This window comes from Sciurus vulgaris (assembly GCF_902686455.1).
Source record: "Sciurus vulgaris genome assembly, chromosome: 10".
NCBI classification, from domain to species: domain Eukaryota; kingdom Metazoa; phylum Chordata; class Mammalia; order Rodentia; family Sciuridae; genus Sciurus; species Sciurus vulgaris.
The window spans coordinates 112,747,844-112,770,383 of NC_136470.1; the positions used below are offsets into that span (position 1 = coordinate 112,747,844).

Consider the following 22,540-nt stretch of genomic DNA (forward strand, 5'->3'; position numbering starts at 1 on the left):
GCTTTTATAGTGTCAGCAATTTGTAATTTCAATTTCATCTCAGATGATTGTGTACATTTTGATAAGTTGGCAAAAGACAACATGAAATAACATCAAGGATGCAGACAGTTGGAACCTTTATATATTTACTGATGGGAGTATAAATTGGGATAATGACTTTGGTAAATGTTTGGTAATATATCCTTAAGCTATTATGTGCATCTCTTATGATCACCCAAATCCTTTCCTGGCTATAAACCCAACAGTCATTAGTGCTTATGCCTACCAAAAGACAAATATAAGAACATTCGTAATATTTTTATTCATAATATCCCAAACATGAAACAATCTAAATGCCCTTTAAGAGTAGAATGAATACATACATACATACAGCAATGAAAAAGAATCAATCTTACCAATATGATGTCGAATAAAAGAAGCCAGGGACAAAAAAGTACATACTTTATGGTTCCATTATGTGGAGTTTAAAATCAGGTAAACACATTCATGGTGATAGAAGTCAAAATATGCCAGGCATGGAGACACATGCCTGTAATTCCAGTGACTTGGGAGGCTGAGGCAGGAGGATTGTGATTTCAAATCCAGCCTCAGCAACTCAGCAAGGTCCTAAGCAACTGAATGAGACAGTCTCTAAACAAAATATAAAAAAGAGTGGGGGAAATGGCTAAGTGGTTAAGCACCCGTGGCTCAATCCCTGGTACAAAAAGACATAGAAATCAAAATAGTGATTATTTGGGGAGGATAATGATTGGAAAATGGAGCAAAGAGCTTTCTGAGGTGCTGAAATTTTTTTATGTATTGATACTACCCAGGTACATACATAAGTAAAAACCACTCAAGTTTAAATTTAAGATTTATACATTTTATTGTAAATTGTACTTAACAATTTTTTTAAAAAAATTATTAGTTGTTGATGAACCTTTATTTATTTATTTGTATGTGGTGCTGAGAATTGAACCCAGTGCCTCACACATGCTAGACAAGTGCTCTACCACTGAGTCACAACTCCAATCCCAATAAAGTTTTTTTAAAAAAGTTTGTAATGTAAAAAGAAACACAGGGCTGATAACATTGACATGGTAAGAGGCTTGACAGGGATTGGAATTTATTCAAGTGTTTAATTTTAGTTAATGTTAAATCTTTACAATTATAATTACTAGGCAGTAATTAATGAAGTTTTTTTTTTTTCTTTTTTTCTGGATACCAGGGATTGAACTCAGGGGCACTGAACCACTGAGCTACATCCCCAGTCCTATTTTGTATTTTACTTAGAGACGGTGTCTCACTGAGTTGTTTAGTGCCTTGCTTTTTTGCTGAGGCTGTCTTTGAACTCACCATCCTCCTTCTGAGCTGCTGGGATTACAGGTGTGCGCCACCGAGTCCTGCTAACAACTATTTCCTTATTACCCTCTATCATATGCCTCCCTACTACTAGTTGTGTTAACTGCTCATTCCACAAAATTTTAAGTGCCAGGTTCTCCGTTAGATGATGGGACCATCAACAATGTACAAAATAGACACAACTCTTTTCTCCATAGAGCTAGTTCTATTTGGGCAATACAGAAAAGTAAATCAATACTTACAATTGCATATGACAAGCATATTATATGGGGAGTATAGTGTTCTTCCCTGCTGTTGAAGAACAAAGCAGGAGCAAAAATACAGAAGTGAGAGATCCAAGATGGTGGACTAGAGAGAGACTGCATTCCTTGTCGCTCCATAACTCTGGTTTCAAGCAGAGGATATCTGTTTCTTGGTAAAGCAGGTTTGCTGCTTATCAATCCCCTGCTGTTTACCCCATTTGTCTGCTGTAATCACCTGCAGTCTGCCAGCATATTGACGCGTTTTTTGAGTGCAGATTGCTCACTGTCAGGCGCCTATCTTTCGCCATTTGCCTGCCTCTCACCTGTCCATCGTCTGCCTTACACCTATCCATCACCCAACGCACGAGGTTCACCTCCTGATCATCCGACAACAGTCAGCAAACTGATCGCCGACCACCAGTAGAGCACCAGCTGCCTGCTGCTGCCTGGAAGTTCACTGTTACTTTACCTGCAATTTTGATGGCTGCTGCCATTTTGAGACAACAGCCAGGCCCCATAGGACCCCTGGCCAGACTGACTGAGCCCCGTCTCCAGGATCCCTCAGCCTGACTGATCACTCCCTGCCTCTGGGACCCTCACATTGACTGACTGCTCCCTGCGACCAGGACCCCCGGATCAACTGACTGTGCCCTATCGCCGGGACCCCAGACCGACTGATTGCAACTGGCCTCCTGGATCCCACAACCACACCAAACACACCCAACCTCCAGGACCCCTGCCTGACCAACCGAATCCCGCCTCCAGAAACTCCTGCTGACCACGGCCACACCCTGAGCTGCAGCTCCCCATTTGGCAACACATTACAAAGCCAGAGCAGCCATCTTGGATAATCCTGGAAGCCATAGCTCCGATCTTCAGGTGGGGCAAATCCCGTCCTTAGACGCCTGCTGGAGGTTTGAAGCTCATTGTCAGGTACCTCTCATGCATCAGGATACTGAAGTCTGAGAGGTTTCATTACTATATGACTGTTATACTGTAGATTTTCTTTTTTCTCCTTATTGAAAAAATTTAAGTTTTTATTTCTTTACTTTTCTTGCTCTCTTTTCCTTTTGTTTACCTGTTCCCTCAGAGTCTCTTTCTCCCTTTTTTGCATGCTAACATCCAATTTCTTTTTATTACACTCTCACCCTTTCTATTATCTAGAACTTCTGTATATTTTCTTATCCCATTAACAGCCACATTCTACATCCCTCTGCATCCTCTTGGTCCTCCATTTGAAACTGCAGACCTTATTGCAAATTTGTTTGTTTTACTGAAGATAATATTTGAACTCATTCTGTTTATTATGACAATTTTGTTATTGTCCTCATAGGGGCTATTTGGTCTAGGATTGCATAGTGTCTGAATTGGGCATTGCTAATATTGATCTCCCCTAAAAGAAAGGGTTTTGGAAACCTATAGGGCCACTATAAGCCTATAGGGGGAAATCTGTAATATCCCAGCTCTGCACTGCTAGAGGGGAAGATACATAAACAACAGGAAAATACAAGGGAAGAAAATGATCCAAACAAATCTAGATTTTATATTAATACAATCCAATGACAGTATGTTAGAAGAAATGTCAGAAAAGGACTTCAAACTATATATGATTAAGACGATTCGCGAAGCAAAGGATGAGATAAGAGAGCAAATGCAGGCAATGAATGATAATACTGAAAGAGCACCTGCAGGAAGCAAAAGATCATTTCAACAAAGAGAAAGAGATTCTCAAAAAAAAAAAAACAAAAAACAAAAAAAAAAAACCAAACGGAAATCCTTGAAATGAAGGAAACAATAAACCAAATAAAAAATACAATGGAAAGCATCACCAAAAGACTAGACCACTTGGAAGGCAGAACCTCAATGAAGACAAAATATTTAATCTTGAAAATAAAGTTGCCCAAACAGAGAAGATGGTAAGAAATCATGAACAGAATCTCCAAGAACTATGGGACATCATGAAAAGACCAAATTTAAGAATTATTGGGATTGAGGAAGGCACAGAGATACAAACCAAAGGAATGAACAACCTATTCAATGAAATAATATCAGAAAATTTCCCAAACCTGAAGAATGAAATGGAAAATCAAATACAAGAGGTTTACAGAACACCAGATGCACAAAATCACAACAGATCCACACCAAGGCACATTATAACGAAAATGCCTAACATTCAAAATAAAGATATGATTTTGAAGGCCACAAGAGAAAAGCATCAGATTACATATAGAGGGAGACCAATACGGATAGCAGCCGACTTCTCAACCCAGACTCTAAAAGCTAGAAGGGCCTGGAACAATGTATTTCAAGCTCTGAAAGAACATGGTTGCCAACCAAGAGTCCTATACCCAGCAAAACTAACCTTCAGATTTGAAGATGAAATAAAATCCTTCCATGATAAACAAAAGTTAAAAGAATTTACAAATAGAAAGCCTGCGCTACAGAATGTTCTCAACAAAATATTCCATGAGGAGGAAATGAAAAACAACAATGGAGGTCAGCAAAGGGAGGAACTACCTTAGAGAAAAACCACTCAAAGGAGAAACCAAGCCAACTTGAAAACCAAAAATAAGCCAAATGACTGGGAATACAAATCATTCCTCAATAATAACCCTGAACGTTAATGGCCTAAACTCATCAATCAAAAGACATAGACTGGCAGAATGGATTAAAAAGAAAGACCCAACAATATGCTGCCTGCAAGAGACTCATCTCATAGAAAAAGACATCCACAGACTAAAGGTGAAAGGATGGGAAAAAACCTAACACGCACATGGACTCAGTAAAAAAGTGGGGGTTTCCATCCTTATATCAGATAAAGTGGACTTCAAGCCAAAGTTAGTCAGAAAGGATAAAGAAGGACATTTCACACTGCTTAAGGGAACCATAAATCAGGAAGACATAACAGTAGTAAATATTTATGCCCCAAACAATTGTGCATCCCTGTACATCAAACAAATCCTTCTCAATTTCAGGAATCACATAGACCACAACACAATAATTCTGGGTGACTTTAATGCACTGCTGTCACCACTAGATAGATCTTCCAAATAAAAACCAACCAAAGAAACCATAGAACTCAATAACATAATCAATAACCTAGACTTAATAGACATATATAGAATATTCCATCCATCAACGAGCAGATACACTTTCTTCTCAGCAGCACATGGAACCTTCTCGAAAATAGACCATATGTTATGCCACAAAGCAGCCCTTAGGAAATGCAAAAAAATAGAGATACTGCCTTGTGTTCTATCAGATCATAATGGACTGAGAATAAAAATCAATGACAAAATAAAAAACAGAAATTACTCCAACACCTGGAGACTAAATAATATGCTATTGAATGAAACATGGATAACAAAAAACATCAGGGAGGATAACAAAAAACATCTTAGAGGTCAATGAGAATGACGATACAACATATCAAAATCTCTGGGACACTATGAAAGCGGTACTAAGAGGAAAATTCATTGCATGGAGCACATTCCAGAAAAGAATGAAAAGTCAACAACTAAATGACCCAACATTACAGCTCAAAGCCCTAGAAAAAGAAGAACAGAATAACAGCAAAAGTAGTAGAAGACGGAAATAATTAAAATCAGAGCTGAAATCAATGAAATTGAAAAAAAAGAAACTATTCAAAAAATTGACAAAACAAAAAGTTGGTTCTTTGAGAAAGTAAACAAAATAGACAAACCTTTAGCCACACTAACAAAGAGAAGGAGAGAGAAGACTCAAATTACTAAAATTCGTGATGAAAAAGGAAATATCACGACAGACACCACTGAGATACAGAACACAGTGAGAAGCTACTTTGAAAATCTGTATCCAACAAAATAGAAACTACCAAAGACATTGGCAAATTTCTAGAGACATATGCTCCTCCCAAACTGAACCAGGAGGACATACACAATTTAAACAGATCAGTAACAAGCAATGAAATAGAAGAAGCCATTAAAAATCTACCATCCAAGAAAAGCCCAGGACCAGACGGATTCTCAGCCAAGTTCTATAAGACCGTCAAAGAAGAACTCATTCCAATACTTCTCAAAGTATTCCAGGAAATAGAAAAGGAGGGTACCCTACCAAACTCATTCTATGAAGCTAATATCACCGTCATACCCAAACCAGGAAAAGACACATCAAGGAAAGAAAATTTTAGACCAATATCCTTGATGAATATACATGCAAAGATGCTTAACAAAATATTGGCAAACCGTATCCAAAAGCTTATTAAGAAAATTGTGCACCACGATCAAGTGGGGTTCATCCCTGGAATGCAAGGATGGTTTAACATCTGTAAATCAATAAATGTAATCCATCATGTCAATAGACTTAAGGATAAGAATCATATGGTTATTTCAATTGATGCAGAAAAAGGGTTTGACAAAATACAATACCCATTCATGCTCAAAACACTAGAAAAAATAGTGATAGTAGGAACATACCTGAACATTGTAAAGGCTATTTGTGCTAAGCCCATGGCCAACATCATTCTTAATGGAGAAAAACTGAAACCATTCCCTTTAAAAATGGGAATAAGACAGGGATGTCCTCTTTCACCACTTCTATTCAACATTGTCCTCCAAAGTCTAGCCAGAGTAGGCAGACCAAAGAAATTAAAGGGATACGAATAGGAAAAGAGGAACTTAAGCTGTCATTATTTGCTGATGACATGATTCTATATTTAGAGGATCCAAAAACCTCCTCCAGAAAACTTCTAGACCTCATCAATGAATTCAGCAAAATAGCAGGCTATAAAATCAACACACATAAATCTAAAGCATTTTTAAATGCAAGCGACAAAACAGCTGAAAGGGAAATGAGGAAAAACAACTCCATTTGCAATAGCCTCAAAAACAAAAACAAAACAAAAAAAAAAAAAAATACTTGGGAATCAATCTAACCAAAGAGGTAAAAGATCTCTACAATGAAAACTACAAAACACTGAAGAAAGAATTTGAGGAAGACCTTAGAAGATGGAAAGATCTCCCATGTTCTTGGATAGGCAGAATTAATATTGTCAAAGTGGCCATACTACCAAAAGTGCTATACAGATTCAATGTAATTCCAATTAAAATCCCAATGACACACCTTACAGAAATAGAGCAAGCAATTATGAAATTCATCTGGAAGAATAAGAAACCAAGAATAGCTAAAGCAATCCTCAGCAGAAAGAGCGAAGCAGGGGGTATCACAATACCAGATCTTCAACTCTATTACAAAGCAATAGTAAAAAAAACGGCGTGGTATTGGTACCAAAATAGACAGGTAGATCAATGGTACAGAACAAAGGACACAGACACAAACCCAAATAAATACAATTTTCTCATACTAGACAAAGGTGCCAAAAATATGCAATGGAGAAAAGATAGCCTCTTCAACAAATGGTGCTGGGAAAACTGGAAAACCATATGCAACAGAATGAAATTAAACCCCTATCTCTCACCCTGCACAAAACTCAACTCACAATGGATCAAGGACCTTGAAATCAGACCAGAGACCCTGAATCTTATAGGAGAAAAAGTAGGTTCAAATCTTCAACTTGTTGGCTTAGGATCAGACTTCCTTAACAGGACTCCCATAGCACAAGAAATAAAAGCAAGAATCAATAACTGGGATAGATTCAAACTAAATAGCTTTCTCTCAGCAAAGGAAACTCAGCAATGCGAAGAGAGAGCCTACAGAGTGGGAGAAAATCTTTGCCACTCATACTTCAGATAGAGCACTAATTTCCAGAATCTATAAAGAACTCAAAAAACTCTACACCAAGAATACAAATAACCCAGTCAACAAATGGGCTAAGAATATGAACAGACACTTCACAGAAGAAGATGTACAAGCAATCAACAAACATATGAAAAAATGTTCACCATCTTTAGTAATAAGAGAAATGCAAATCAAAACTACCCTAAGATTCCATCTCACCCCAATTAGAATGGCGATTATCAAGAATACAAGCAAAAAGCCAAAGGACGAATGATATCGCTAATAAGTGGATGATGACATATAATGGGGGGAGGGGAGGGTTAGTGTTAGGGTTAGAGTTAGGGTTAGGGAGGGGGGCAAGTATGGAGGAAGGAAGGACTGTATAGAGGGAAAAGAGGGGTGGGAGGGGTGGGGGGAAGGGAAAAAATAACAGAATGAATCAAACAACATTACTGTATGTATATTTATGATTACACAAATGGTATGCCTTTACGCCATGTACAAACAGAGAAACAATATGTATCCCATTTGTTTACAATAAAAAAATACATTATTAAAAAAAAAAAAGAATACAAGCAACAACAGGTGTTGGAGAAAGTGTGGGGGAAAAGGTACACTCATACATTGCTGGTGGGACTGCAAATTAGTGCAGCCACTCTAGAAAGCAGTGTGGAGATTTCTTAGAAAGCTTGGAATGGAACCACCATTTGACCCAGCTATCCCACTCCTCGGCCTATACCCAAAGGACTTAAAATCAGCATACTACAGAGATACAGCCACATCAATGTTCATAGCTGCTCAATTCACAATAGCCAGACTGTGGAACCAAACTAGATGTCCTTCAATTGATGAATGGATAAAGATACTGTGGTATATATATATATATATATATATATATATATATATAATGGAATATTATTCAGCTATAAAGAATAATAAAATTATGGCATTTGCAGGCAAATGGATGAAATTGGAGAATATCATGCTAATGAGATAAGCCAATCTCAAAAATCCAAAAGATGAATGATCTCACTGATAAGTGGATGATGACACATAATGGGGGGTGGGAGGGGGGCAAGAATGGAGGAAGGAGGGACTGTATAGAGGGAAAAGAGGGGTGGGAGGGGTGGGGAGGAAGGAAAAAATAACAGAATGAATCAAACATCATTACCCTATGTAAATGTATGATTATGCAAATGGTATGCTGTTACTCCATGTACAAACAGAAACAACATGTATCCCATTTGTTTACAATAAAAATAAATTTTAAAAAATCAGTAATAAAAGTGAAAAAAAAAAGAAAAAATACAGAAGTGAAAGACTTGCTGAAGAAAGTAATATCTGAGTTAAAATCATTACCTTTAGAGCAGAAATAGCACACTGTCCCATGAGCCAAAGAGAACATGGCATATTCTAGGACCTGAGATGAGTTCAGTAAAGCTGGATATAAAGTATACTAGTGGGCACAAGGAGTGCAATATATAATGCTAGAGAAATCAACCCAGTAAGACCAGTAAGCCCTGTGAAGGATGTTCTTCCACAGACAAAAGACTTGACTCCACATGTGTTCCAAATATATTACTCTGTCTTCAGTAAGAAGAATGAAGTAAAGGAAGATAAGACTGAAGGAAGAAAGACTAGCTGGGAGGCTGCTGCAGTAAAGTAGACTGGAAAAATCATATATAAAACTAAGGTAGTAGTTGAGGCACACACCTGTAATCCCAGCAATTTGGGAGGCTGAGGTAGGAGGATCACAAGTTTGAGGCTAGCTTCAGAAACTTAATGAGACCCTGTCTCAAAATGAAAAAAAATTTAAAAGGGGCTGGGGATGCAGCTCAGTGATAAAGTGACCTTGGGTTTAATATCCAGCATCTAAAAAAGAAAAAATAATAATAAAATAAGACTAAGGCAGTAGAATATGGCATGATGGTGCATGCCTGTAATCTCAGTGGCTTTAAAAGCTGAGGCAGGAGGTACACAAATTCAAGGTCAGTCTCAGCAACTTAGTGAGACCCTGTCTCAAAATTTAAAAAATAAAAAATAAAAAGGATTGTGAATGTAGCTCAAGGGTCAGGTTCCCCTGGGTTCAATCTCCAGTACTGCAAATAATAATAATGATAATAATAAAACTAAGGCAGTTGAGATTAAAAACAGTGAGCAATATTTCAGAAGCTAAAATGGAAAGACTTGAAGACTGATTGGTTAAGCAATGCAGAGAGGCAAATGAAGGTGGTATCTTTATTGGTTTGAGCAACACTTGTGAATTGTGGTACCATTCACCATGCTAGGGAATATAATGAAGGAATAGTTTGCCAGTTTAAGGGATTTTGAGCAAGTGAGAGGAGGAAACTATTTTTTTCAGCTATGTTGTGCTTAAACTGACTATGAACACTGAGGTAGAAATACTCAGACTATAGTTGATGATTATAGAAATTAATGTGAATTAATAATGTAGATTATAAGAAATTAATGTGGAATTCAGCATTGTAGGAATTAATTAAAACTAAATTAATTTACAGAAAGTACAGAAAAATCTAAAATCACCCCCGAATCATAGTGTAAGAAGCAGATTCAGTATAGAACAGTAATGAATACTCATTAAAGGATTAGCAGCAGAGAGAGAGGGACCCTTGAAGAATACTGAAGAGAAACACAGAGAGAAGTTAAAAGAGGGGAGATTTTTCAGCTCAGTGCTAGGTGGGCAACAGGATCAAATGCTGCCAACAGGTTACATCAGAAAAGTCATGGTGACCTTCACAAGAACAGAGGCAGAGGATGTATTTGTCAAATTTTAGTGGCTGAGGACTGGACAGGAGGTCAGCCAGTTATCTGTCTGAGTCTCAAACATCCACCTCACCCCACCCTACCCCTACTTCAAAATTGGGAGCTTCTATTCTCCTTGTTGTTGACTAATTTAGAAACACAAATTAGAGTTAGTTTTAGACAACAGAGAATACTCTCATTTGCCTATGCAGAAAGGAATTTATCATAGGGTATTGCTTATAGCATGTTTGGGAGGGCCAAGGAATCAAGTTTTGATGTTGCATAGCTATTGACAAGACAGCCAGGAGAAATGATGAACCATACCATAGGATATCATTTCTGGCAGATATGTCCCTGCTGTGACCACCTATTTCTTGATACCATGAATCCAAGATTGAATCAATATCTCTCCAATAGCTGCAGTAGAAAAAAGCAAAATCCTCTACAATTGTGCCAGCCAGAATTGCATGGCCTCTGCCTTGTGATGCTCACTTCTGCCTACCAATTCTAATAGGGGTGCATCTTCTGGTGGAAAGCATAAACAACCATGACTACACTTCCAGGGAGTCTTGGTAATATGGTAGTCATTAGTTTTCTGTTTCTAACGCCCAGGAAGCCAAGCTACAATGACCCAGAAAGGTGTGGAATGAGCCAGTCAGAAATATTTGCCACTGTCCATTCCTTTGGCTGCTCAGCATCCATTCAGCCTTCTTCCCACACTAAAACTTCAAACTACAAATTGCCACAACATAGTCCTGCCTCTCATTATGCAACTATTCCTTGTAAATAATGCAATTGTTCCTTGTACATTTATCCTCTCCCTTTAAGACAAAGAATCTCACCAGTAACTTCATTTATCTTTAGGTAAGGTTTTTTTCTTCCTCTAAGTCACAACTTAGCATTGATATCCTGATAACTATGAACTAAATTGTGAAGTTAATCATAAGTGAAAAGGACAAGGGGGGAAAAACTTAGGAAGAAAATAAGTTCAGCTACTATAGGTCATGCATCTACAGATAATATTTATAACTTCCTTCCTCTACTACTTATTCTATAATCCCTTTGCCTTCAGCCAGAAGCTTAAATGGTTAGAATAATTTACTTGATGAGAGGGCCTAACCTTTCTTTCCAAAAGGTCTGAGACTTTTATGACTCTGATATATAGATCCCTGGGGTTTTACATCTGCTTTTACCTTTGGGCACAATATTAGTAGAAGGCATAGTATACTTCAGGGTCCAAATATTTGCCAACTTGACTTCAATGTGTGGTAGAAACCTTACTTCCCCCTTTAAAATCAGAATCAAGCAGCCCAGTCAAAATATGTAACTTTTTCCTTCCTTGTTCATGAAGCATGAGGAATCCAAAAGAATTATGTGTTAAGTCTCAATTCTTTGTTCAATGGAAATTGAATCCTGATTAACTCATTTCTCTCTTAGATAATAAGACTGTAAAGAACAAAAGCATTAAAAGTTGCAGGGACAGAAAGCAAAAATTTTAGGAGTGGGTCTGCTAGTCAGATTTTTGTTGCTATGACCAACATACCTGACTATAACAACTTAGAAGAGGAAAAGTTTGTTTTAATCCCAGTCTCAGAGGTTCAATTCATGGTTTTCCAACTCCATCAACTCTGGGCTGGAGACAAGGCAGAACATCACAACGGAAGGGCAAAGCAGAGGGAAACTGCTCTGCTAATGGTAGCCAGGAAGCAGAGAGAGCAAATGAGGCATAGGAACAAAATATAAACCTGAAAGGCATGCCCCCAGTGACCTACTTCTTTTGGCCTCACCCCATATAGTTAACCACCAAGTTAGTCCATGCAAATTATTAATCATGCCAGGAATGATGGCACAGGCCACTAATCCAGTTACTCAGGAGGCTTAAGCAGAGGATTGCAAGTTTGAGAACTGCCTCAGTAATTTAGTGAAACCCTTAGCAACTTAATGAGAACTTGTCTCAAAATAAAACATAAGGACTGGGTGCACAGCTCAGTGGTAAAGCATAATTGGGTTCAATTCCCAGTATCAAAAAATATATATATGAATATTTATATAAAAATTTATATAAAAATATTTATATATATAAATCCATCAAATGAATTAATAATTGATTAGGTCATACCCCTCATAATCTAATAATTTTACCTCCTGCATTAACATAGGAGTTTTGAGGGGAATAGTTCATATTCAAAATATAACAGGATCATTAGATTTATTAATGAGAAATGTCATTCATACTTTTTATCTATTAGTTCCTGAACCCATGTATTGTGGTTATGGAAGATACATATTGACATACTAACTAATACATTACAATCTCAGAAGGTAGAGTTTCCCAACTGGTATATTAACTGAGTCTCCCAAATGACCTTCTAACTTTCTGAAAGCTCATCCACTTCTGGGTAAGATGAGTAAATCTCAGTGATATCAGTTTAGCTGGGCATGGTTGTACATGCTTGTAATCCCTGTGGCTCAGGAAGCTGACACAGGAGGATTGCAAGTTCAAAGTCAGCCTCAGCAACTTGGTGAGGCTCTAAAAGAAAGGTTCTAAGCAACTCAGTGATACCCTGTCTCAAAAAGAAAAAAAAAAAAGGCAGGTGTGCTGGGGATGTGGCTCAGGGTTTAAAAACTGTTGGTTTCAATCCCTGGTGCCAAAAAAAAGGTATCAGTTTAATACTTTACTTCATTTACCAATAAACAAATTCTCAGGTCACAAGCATGGTTAAGGAGATACCAAGAACACAGGTATTTAGTAGATCTATAGATAACCATGTAGATAAGAATTTGGCATGCAAGAAAAATAAACTTGTATCTACAATAAATATATGTTATAATGAGGAAAAATTGCTGTCTTTTTCCGATGGAAACGGGCTTATGTAATCAACGTGCCACTTGATGGCTAGTTAATACTGAAGGGCTGGGAGCTGGATCAGGGCTCAAGTATTGGTCACTGCTGAAGTATAATACACAGGAGATGAAGTAACTGTCAGCACCAGTGTGGGAAGTCAATTTTGAACCTATGTATAATCTACTTCTTTGCCTCCATGGAGACTTCTAAAATGAACTCATAAACATATTTCTGAAGTAAGACCGTTTTGTCCACCTGATTATTGAGAAACTTCTCTGTAGAAGGAATAATTTGACAATTATCTATATGGTACAGTTATTCACCTACTCTGGGTACAATCAAAATATGTCCATCTTCTTGCCCATATCTCCTTGTTACAACTTTTCAAATTTTGTTCTTTCCATGACCTAATTTAGCTCTGCCCAGAATCAATACAGATCCACACCAGACCATCTTCATCTACATAAAATAGACCATGAGATGTTCCTTTGAAAACTTTCACATAGAGACTCATAGCTAAGGCAGGCTGAAGGTAGAAAGATGGGAAAAACATTCCAAGTATATGGACCCTGAAAACAAGCAGGAAAAGCTATTCTCATATCTACCAAAGCAGATTTCCAGGAAAAAAAAAATCAGAAGTGACAAGGAACGCACTACAGCCTGGTAAAGGGAACAATCTAACAAGAAGATATAATGATAATAAATATTTATGCCCCAAATGGCAACAGCGTACCCAATTACATTAAAAAAAAATACTCCAGGACATTAATCCCAGATAAACCCCCACATAATAATACTGGGTGATTTTTAAGACATTCTTATCAGTGATAGGTCATCACAACCTAAAATCAATAATATCTCCAACCTAAATAACACTAGAAATGAAATGGACCTAAAAGACATCTGTAGAATATCACTCCATCTTTTCAGCAACTTTCCCAAAATAGAACTTTTTCCAAAATAGACCACATTCTAGGCAACAAAGCAAATATTAACAAATATGAAAGAATCGATATGATCCCATGTATCCTATCAGACCATAACTTATAAATCAACAGCAAGAAAAATAATAGAAACCACATAAACATATGGAGATTGAACAGTACTCTCTTAAATGAAGAATGGATCAAAGAAGAAATGAGAATTGAAATAAAGAAATATATATGTACATAGGGTAATAATGTCTGATTCATTCTACCATCCTTCCCATCCTCATCCCCCACCCCTTCCTTCACTCATCACTACCTAATCTAAAGTAAATCTCTTCTTCCCTAGTACCCCACCCCACTGTGAATTAGCTCCACATATCAGAGAAAGCATTTGGCCTTTGATTTTGGGGAATTGGCTTATTTCACCTAGCATGATATTTTCTAGCTCCATCCATCCATTTACCTGCAAATGCCAGAATTCTTCTTTAAGCCTGAGTAATAATCCATTGTACATATATATACCACATTTTCTTTATCCATTCATCTGTTGATGGGCTCCATAGTTTTACAATTGGGAGTTGAGCCGCTATAAACATTGATGTGGCGCTTCACTGAGTATGTTGATTTTAAGTCCTTTGGTTATAAGCCAAGGAGTGGGATAGCTGGGTCAAATGGTAGTTCCATTCCAAGTTTTCTTAGGAATCTCCATACTGCTTTCCATAATGGCTGCACCAATGTACAATCCCACCAGTAATGCATGAGTATACCTTTTCCCCACATCCTCACCAACATTTATTGTTGCTTGCTTTCTTGATAATTGCCATTCTGACTGAAGGAAGATGAACTCTTGGAGTAGTTTTAATTTGCATTTCTCTAATTGCTAGAGATGTATAACTTTTTTCCTATATTTCCTGATCAATTGTATTTCTTCATCTGCATAGTGTCTATTCAGTTACTTTGCTCATCTATTGATTGGGGTTGCAGTTTGTGTGTGTGTGTGTGTGTGTGTGTGTGTGTGTGTGTGTGTGTTAAGTTTTTTGAGTTATTTATATATTCTGAAGATTAGTGCTCTATCTGAAGTGCATGTGGTAAAGATTTTCTCCCATTCTGTAGGCTCTCTCTTCATGTTATTGCTTTCCCTACAAGAAGCTTTTTAGTTTGAATTTGTCCACTTTATTGATTCTTGATTTTACTTTTTGCACTTTAGCAGATTGTTAAGGAAATCAGAACTTAGGCTGACATGGTGAAATTTTGGGCCTAATTTTCTTCTATTAGGTGCAGGGTCTCTGTTCTAATGCCTAAGTCTTTGATGCAATTTGAGTTGTGAAAAGAGTTCTAAGAGGAAAATTTATAGTAATGAGTGCCTACATTAAAAAATAGAGAGTTCCCAAATAAATAGGCTTATAGATTTACCTCAAGGCCTTAGAAAAAAGAACAAACCAATTTCAAAATCAGTAGAAGATAGGAAATAATTAAAATCAGTGCTGAAATCAATAAAATTGTGAATAAGAAAACAAAACACAGAATCAATGCAACGAAGAGTTGGTTCTTTGAAAGATAAATAAAATTGCCAAATCCTTAGCCAAAGTAACCAAAAGAAAGAGTGGGAAGACCCAAATCAACATGATCAGAAATGAAAAGGGAGACATCACCATAGATCCTTCTGAATTCCAGAGGATTATCAGAACCTATTTGAAAATTTTATACTTCAATAAACTGGAAAACCTGGAAGATAGTGACAAATTTCTAAACACATACGACTTGCCCAAATTGAATCAGGAAGATATAGAAAATCCAAACAGACCAATATCAAGTAATGAAATTGCAATAGCAATAAAAAGCCTTTCAAAAAAGAAAAGCCCAGGACTGAATGGATTCTTAGCTGAATTCTACCAGAACTTTACAGAACAACTAACACCAGTCTTTCTCAAATTATTCCATAAAATTGAGAGAAGGGAACATTCTCAAATACATTCTGTGAAACCTAACACCAAAACCAGATAAAGATGCATCAAGAAATGAAAACTACAGACCCACATCCTTGATGAATATAGATGTAAAAATCCTTAATATTAGCAAACCATATTTAAAAAACCTGTCAAAAAGATAAACACCATGATCAAGTGGGTTTCATCCCAGGTATGCAAGGTTGGTTCAACATACACAAATCAATGAATGTAATTCACCACTTGCTATGGTTTGGATGTGATTTGTCCCCCAAATGCTCCTGTGTGAGACAGTGCAAGAAGGTTTAAAGAAAAAATGATTGGGTTATGAGAGCCTTAACCTAATCAATGAATTAATGCCTTGATAGGATTAATCGAGTGGTAACTGAAGGTGGGTAGGGTGTGACTGGAGGAGGTGGTCATTGGGGTTGTGTCTTTGGGGTATACATTTTGTATCTGGCAAATGGAGTCTCCCTCTGTGCTTTCTGATCATCATATGAGCTGCTTCCCTCTGTCACATTCTTCTGCCCTGATGTTCTGCCTCACCTCAAGTCCTAAGGAATGGAGATGGCTGTCTGTGGACTGAGACTTCTGAAATCATGAGCCTCCAAATAAACTTTCTTCCTCTAAAATTGTTCATGTCTTGTCTTTTAGTCACAGTAGCAAAAAGCTGACTAAAACATCACTTAAACAGAATTAAGGACAAGAATCACATGATTATCTCAATAGATGCAGAAAAGGCCTTTGATGAAATCCAATAGCCACTCATGTTAAAAATGTTAGAGAAGATAGGGATTGAAGGAACTTACTTAAATATCATAAAGATCATTTATGATAAAGGCAAAGTCAACATCATATTGAATGGAGAAAAACTAAAAGCATTTCCTCTAAAATCAGAAACAAGACAAGGATGTCCACTCTCACCTTTCCTATTGAATATAATCCTTGAAACATCAGCCAGAGTGATCAGGCAAGAAAAGGAAATCAAAGGGATACAAATGGAAAGAAGTCAAATTTTCTCTGTTTGCCAATGACATGATTCTAAATCTAGAAGACCCCAAAAAATTCCACCAGAAGACTTATGAGTTCAGCAAAGTAGCAGGATATAAGATCAACACCCATAAATCAATTGCTTTCTTATACTCCAACAGTGATTCAGCTGAGAAAGAATTCAGGGAAACCTGCCCATTCTTAATAACATAAAAAAACCCCACCTTGAGAATTAATCTAGCCAAGGAGGTAAACGAGCTCTACAATGAAAATTATAGAATGCTGAAGAAAGAAATTGAAGAAGGCCAGAGAAGACGGAAAGACATTCCAGGTTCTAGGATAGGCAGAATTAATATTGTCAAAATCATCATACTACCAAAATCAGTGTTCAGATTCAATGCAATTCCCATCAAAATACCAATGACATTCTTCACATAATTAGAAAAAACAAATTTTAAAATCATTTGGAAGAATAAGAGACCCAGAATAAGGAAAGAAGGAAAAACATTTTTCCTAAGCAAGGAAAAACAAAGCAGGAGGCATCATAATACCTAATCTGTAATTTTACAGACTGTAGTAACAAAAACACCATGGTTTTGGCATCAAAATAGACATGAAGACCAAAGGAACAGAACAGAAGACACAGAGAGAAATGCACATATCTACAGCTATCTTATACTTGTCAAAGGTGCAAACAATATATTTTGGAGAAAAGATAGCCTTTTAAACAAATTATGTTTGGAAAACTGGATAGCTACATGTAGAAGAATGAAACTAGACCCCTATCTTTCCCCCTGCACAAGACTCAAATCAAAATGAATCAAAGACTTAGGAATTAGATCAGAAACCTTACAACTGTTATAAAATATAGGGTCAATACTCCATCATTTAAGTGCTGGCCCCAACTTTCTTAATAAGATCCCTGAAGTGCAAGAAATAAAACCAAGAATCAATAAGTGGGATGCCACTGAACTAAAAAGCTTCTGCACAATGAAGGAAACAATTAAGATTGCGAAGCGAAAACCTACATGGGAGAAAATGTTGGTCAGCTACTTCTCCAATAGGGGTTTAATATCTAGAATATATAAAGAACTCAAAAAACTTAAAACCAAGAAAGCCAAATAACGCAATCAATAAATGGGCAAAAGCACTAAACAGAAACTTCTCAAAAGAAGAAACACAAATGACCAACGAATATATGAAAAACTATTCTATATCGCTAGCAATCAGGGAAATGCAAATCGAAACCACACTAAGATTTCATCTTACTCCAAATAGAATGACAATGATTAAGAAAACAAACAATAATAAATGCTGGCAAGGTTGTGGGGAAACAGGTACACTTATACATTGTTAGTGGAACAGCAGATTAGTATAACCACTATGGAAAGCTGTATGAAGGAGATTCCCCAAAAACCTAGGGATGGAACCACCATATGACCTAGCTGCTCTACTCCTTGGTATTTTTAAAATCAGCATACTATAGTGACACAAACACCTCAAGGTTTATAGCAACACAGTTCACAATAACTAAATTATGGAATCAATTCAGGTGCCTGTAAATTGATGAATGGATCAAAAAATTGTGGTATATGAACAGAAGGAAGTCCTACTTAGTCATAAAGAAGAATGATATTAAGGTATTAGAAAGTAGATAGATGGGAATGGGGAATAGCATGCTAAGTGAAATTAGCCAAACTCAGAAAATGAAAGGTTGAATGTTTTCTCTCATACGTGGAAGCTAAAGTAAAATAAAGAAAAGGGGAAGGGAAAGATAGGATATCATAAAGATCAGTAATATAGAAGACTGAGAGGCAGAGTGGCGGAACGGAAAAGGGGAGGCAATACATAAAGAAATCCTAAAAAAATCGTGTTATGTGCATATATAAATACATCACTGGGAATTTCATCTTTATGTATAAGTAAAAAGAATCAACCAATACAAATAGACCAGCGAAAGTAAGTTTAGTAGAGTAGAAGGAGAAAGAGGGACGAAAAGGAGGGCCAGGGGGAAAAGGGTGGGGATATGAACTGAAATTAAATTCCATGCATGTATGAGTTTGTCAGGATGAACCCAACCACTATGTATAACTATAAACCTCTCACTAAAAAAATTGCACATATGCGTCTGCTTGGAATAAGCTTGTTATTATGAGAAAAATGTATTGCCTTTTTTGGGGGGGATACTAGAGATTTAATCTAGGGACACTTAACCACTGAGTCACATTCCCAGATGTATTTATTTATTTATTTATGAGACTGAGTCTTGCTAAGGCTGGTCTCAAATTTGATCTTCCTGTATGAGCCTCCTGAGTTACATAATGATTGTAAATATTTATGCCCCAAACAATGGTACATCCATGTACATCAAACAAATCCTTCTCAATTCCAGAAATCAAATAGACCACAACACAATAATTCTGGGTGACTTTAACATACCGCTGTCACCACTGGATAGAGCTTCCAAACAAAAATTAATCAAAGAAACCATAGAACACAATCAATCACTAACTTAGACTTAACACACATATATAGAATATACTATCCATCAATGAGCGAATACACTTTCTTCTCAGCAGCACATGGAAAATAGACCATATTTTATGCCACAAAGTGGCCCTTAGTAAATGCAGGAAAAAAAAAAAGAGATACTACCTTGTGTTCTATCAGATCATAATGGAATGAAATTAAAAATCAATGACAAAATAAAAAACAGAAATTACTCCAACACCTGGAGACTAAATAATATGCTATCAAATGAAGCATGGATAACAGAATACATCAGAGGGGAGATAAAAAAATTCTTAGAGGTAAATGAGAATGGTGATACAACAATATCAAAATCTCTGGGACACTATGAAAGCAGTACTAAGAGGAAAATTCATTGCGTGGAGCACATTCAAGAAAAGAATAAAAAGTCAAAAACTAAATGACCTAGTATGACATCTTAAAGCCCTAGAAAAAGAACAGAACAACACCAAAAGTAATAGAAAACAGGAAATAATTAAAATCAGAGTTGAAATCAATGAAATTGAAACAAAAGAAACAATTCAAAAAATTGACAAAACAAAAAGTTGGTTCTTTGAGAAAGTAAACAAAATAGACAAACCTTTAGCCACACTAACAAAGAGGAGAGAGAAGACTCAAATTACTAAAATTTGTGATGAAAAAGGAAATATCATGACAGACACCACTGAAATACATAACATAATTAGAAGCAACTTTGAATATCTATACTCCAACAAAATAGAAAATATCAAAGACATCAACAAATTTCTAGAGATATATGATCCTCCCAAACTGAACCAGGAGGACATACACAATTTAAACAGATCAATAACAAGCAATGAAATAGAAGAAGCCATTAAAAGCATATCAACCAAGAAAAGCCCAGGACCATACGGATTTTCAGCCAAGTTCTACAAGATCTTCAAAGAAGAACTCTCTCCAATACTTCTCAAAGTATTCCAGGAAATAGAAAAAGAGGGAACCCTTCCAAACTCATTCTATGAGTTCTATCACACTCATACCCAAGCCAGACAAAGACAATCAAGGAAATAAAATTTTAGACTGATATCTCTGATGAATATAGATGCAAAAATCCTTAACAAAATCCTGGCAAATCACATCCAAAAACATATTAAGAAGATAGTGCACCATGATCAAGTGGGGTTCATCCCAGGAATACAAGGTTGGTTCAACATCTGGAAATTGATAAATGTAATCCATCATGTCAATAGACTTAAGATTAAGAATCATATGATTATTTCAATTGATGCAGAGAAAGTGTTCAATAAAATACAACACCCCCTCATGCACAAAACACTAGAAAAAATAGGGATAGTAGGAACATAACTCAATGTTGTAAAGGCTATTTATGCTAAGCCCATGGCCAACATCATTCTTAATGGAGAAAAACTGAAAGCATTCCCTTTAAAAACTGGAACAAGACAGGGGTCCTCTTTTACCACTTCTATTCAACATCGTCCTTGAAATATTAGCCAGAATAATTAGACCAAAGAATTTAAAGGGATACAAATAGGAACTCAAGTTGTCACTATTTGCTGAAGACATGATTCTATATTTAGAGGATCCAAAAATCTCCACCAGAAAACTTCTAGACCTCATAAATGAATTCAGCAAAATAGCAGGTTATAAAATCAACATGCATAAATCTAAAGCATTTTTATACATAAGTGATGACACATCTGAAAGGGAAATGAGGAAAACAACTCCGTTCACAATAGCCTAAAAAAAATAAAATAAAATAAAATACTTGGGAATCAATCTAACCAAAGAGGTGAAAGATCTCCACAATGAAAACTACAGAACATTAAAGAAAAAAATTGAAGAAGTTCTTAGAAGATGGAAAGATCTCCCATGTTCTTGGATAGGTAGAATTAATATTATCAAAATGGCCATACTTCCAAAGGTGCTATACAGATTTAATGCAATTCCAATTGAAATCCCAATGACATTTCTCATAGAAATAGAAAAAGCAATCATGAAATTCATCTGGAAGAACAAAAGATCCAGAATAGCCAAAACAATCCAAGACAGGAAAAGTGATACAGGAGGTATCGTAATAACAGAATTTAAATTCTACTATAAAGCAATAGTAACAAAAACGGCATGGTATTGGTACCAAAATAGACAGGTAGACCAATGGTACAGGATAGAGGACTTGGAGACATACCCACATAATTACAGTTATCTCATACTAGACAAAGATGCCAAAAACGTACAATGGAGAAAAGATAGCCTGTTCAACAAATGGTGCTGGCAAAACTGGAAATCCAAATGCAGTAAAATGAAATTAAACCCCTATCTCTCACTCTGTACAAAACTCAACTCAAAATGGATCAAGGATCTAGGAATTAGGCCTGAGACCCTTCAACAAATAGAAGAAAAAGTAGGCCTGAATCTCCATCATGTTGGTTTAGGACCAGACTTCCTTAATAAGACCTCCATAGCGCAAGAATTAAAAGCAAGAATCAATACATGAGATAGATTCAAACTAAAAAGCTTTTTCTCAGCACAGGAAACAATCAATAATGTGAAAAGAGAACCTACAGAGTGGGAGAAAATCTTTTCCATACACACTTCAGACAGAGCACTCATCTCCAAATTTTATAAAGAACTTAAAAACTTTTACACCCCAAATACAAAGAACCCAATCAATAAACGGGCTAAGGAACTGGGCAGACACTTCACAGAAGATGATATATAGGTGATGAACAAATATATGAAAAAGTGCTCATCATCCCTAGTTATTAGAGAAATGCAAATTAAAACCACCCTAAAATTTCATATAATTCCAATTAGAATGACTATTCTCAAGAACACAAGCAATAATAAGTGCTAGGGTGGATGTGGGGGAAAAGGCACACTCTTACATTGCTGGTGGAGTTGCAAATTGGTGCAACCACTCTGGAAAGCAGTGTGGAGAAAAGTTTTCCTCAGAAAACTTGGAATGGATCCACCATTTGACCCAGCTATCCCACTCCTTGGTTTATACCCAAAGGACTTAAAATCAGGATACTACAGTGATGCAGCCACATCAATATTCATAGCAGCTCAATTCACAGTAGCTAGATTGTGGAACCAACAGAGATGCCCTTCAAATGATGAATGGATAAAGAAACTGTGGTATATATACACAATGGAATATTACTCAGCCATAAAGAATAATAAAATTATGGCATTTGCTGATAAATGGATGAAGTTGGAAAATATCACGCTAAGCGAAATAGGCCAAGCCCAAAAATC

At 36.5% G+C, this 22,540-nt stretch overlaps 1 protein-coding gene across 9 annotated transcripts in view; it reads right to left on the reverse strand.

Moving 5' to 3' along the window:
- ARL14 (ARF like GTPase 14) overlaps positions 1–22,540 on the reverse strand; it is a 93,267-nt gene that overhangs the window by 53,448 nt on the left and 17,279 nt on the right. For 2 of the 9 annotated variants that reach the window (XM_079155651.1, XM_079155642.1), the window contains one exon: positions 1,584–1,825. The exons of 3 other annotated variants lie outside the window; for them this stretch is intronic. The gene's annotated coding sequence lies outside the window, so the exon portion shown is untranslated. The remainder of the gene's footprint in view (positions 1–1,583; positions 1,826–22,540) is intronic. 4 more of the 9 variants (XM_079155650.1, XM_079155647.1, XM_079155649.1 and 1 more) reach the window with 3 other exon arrangements.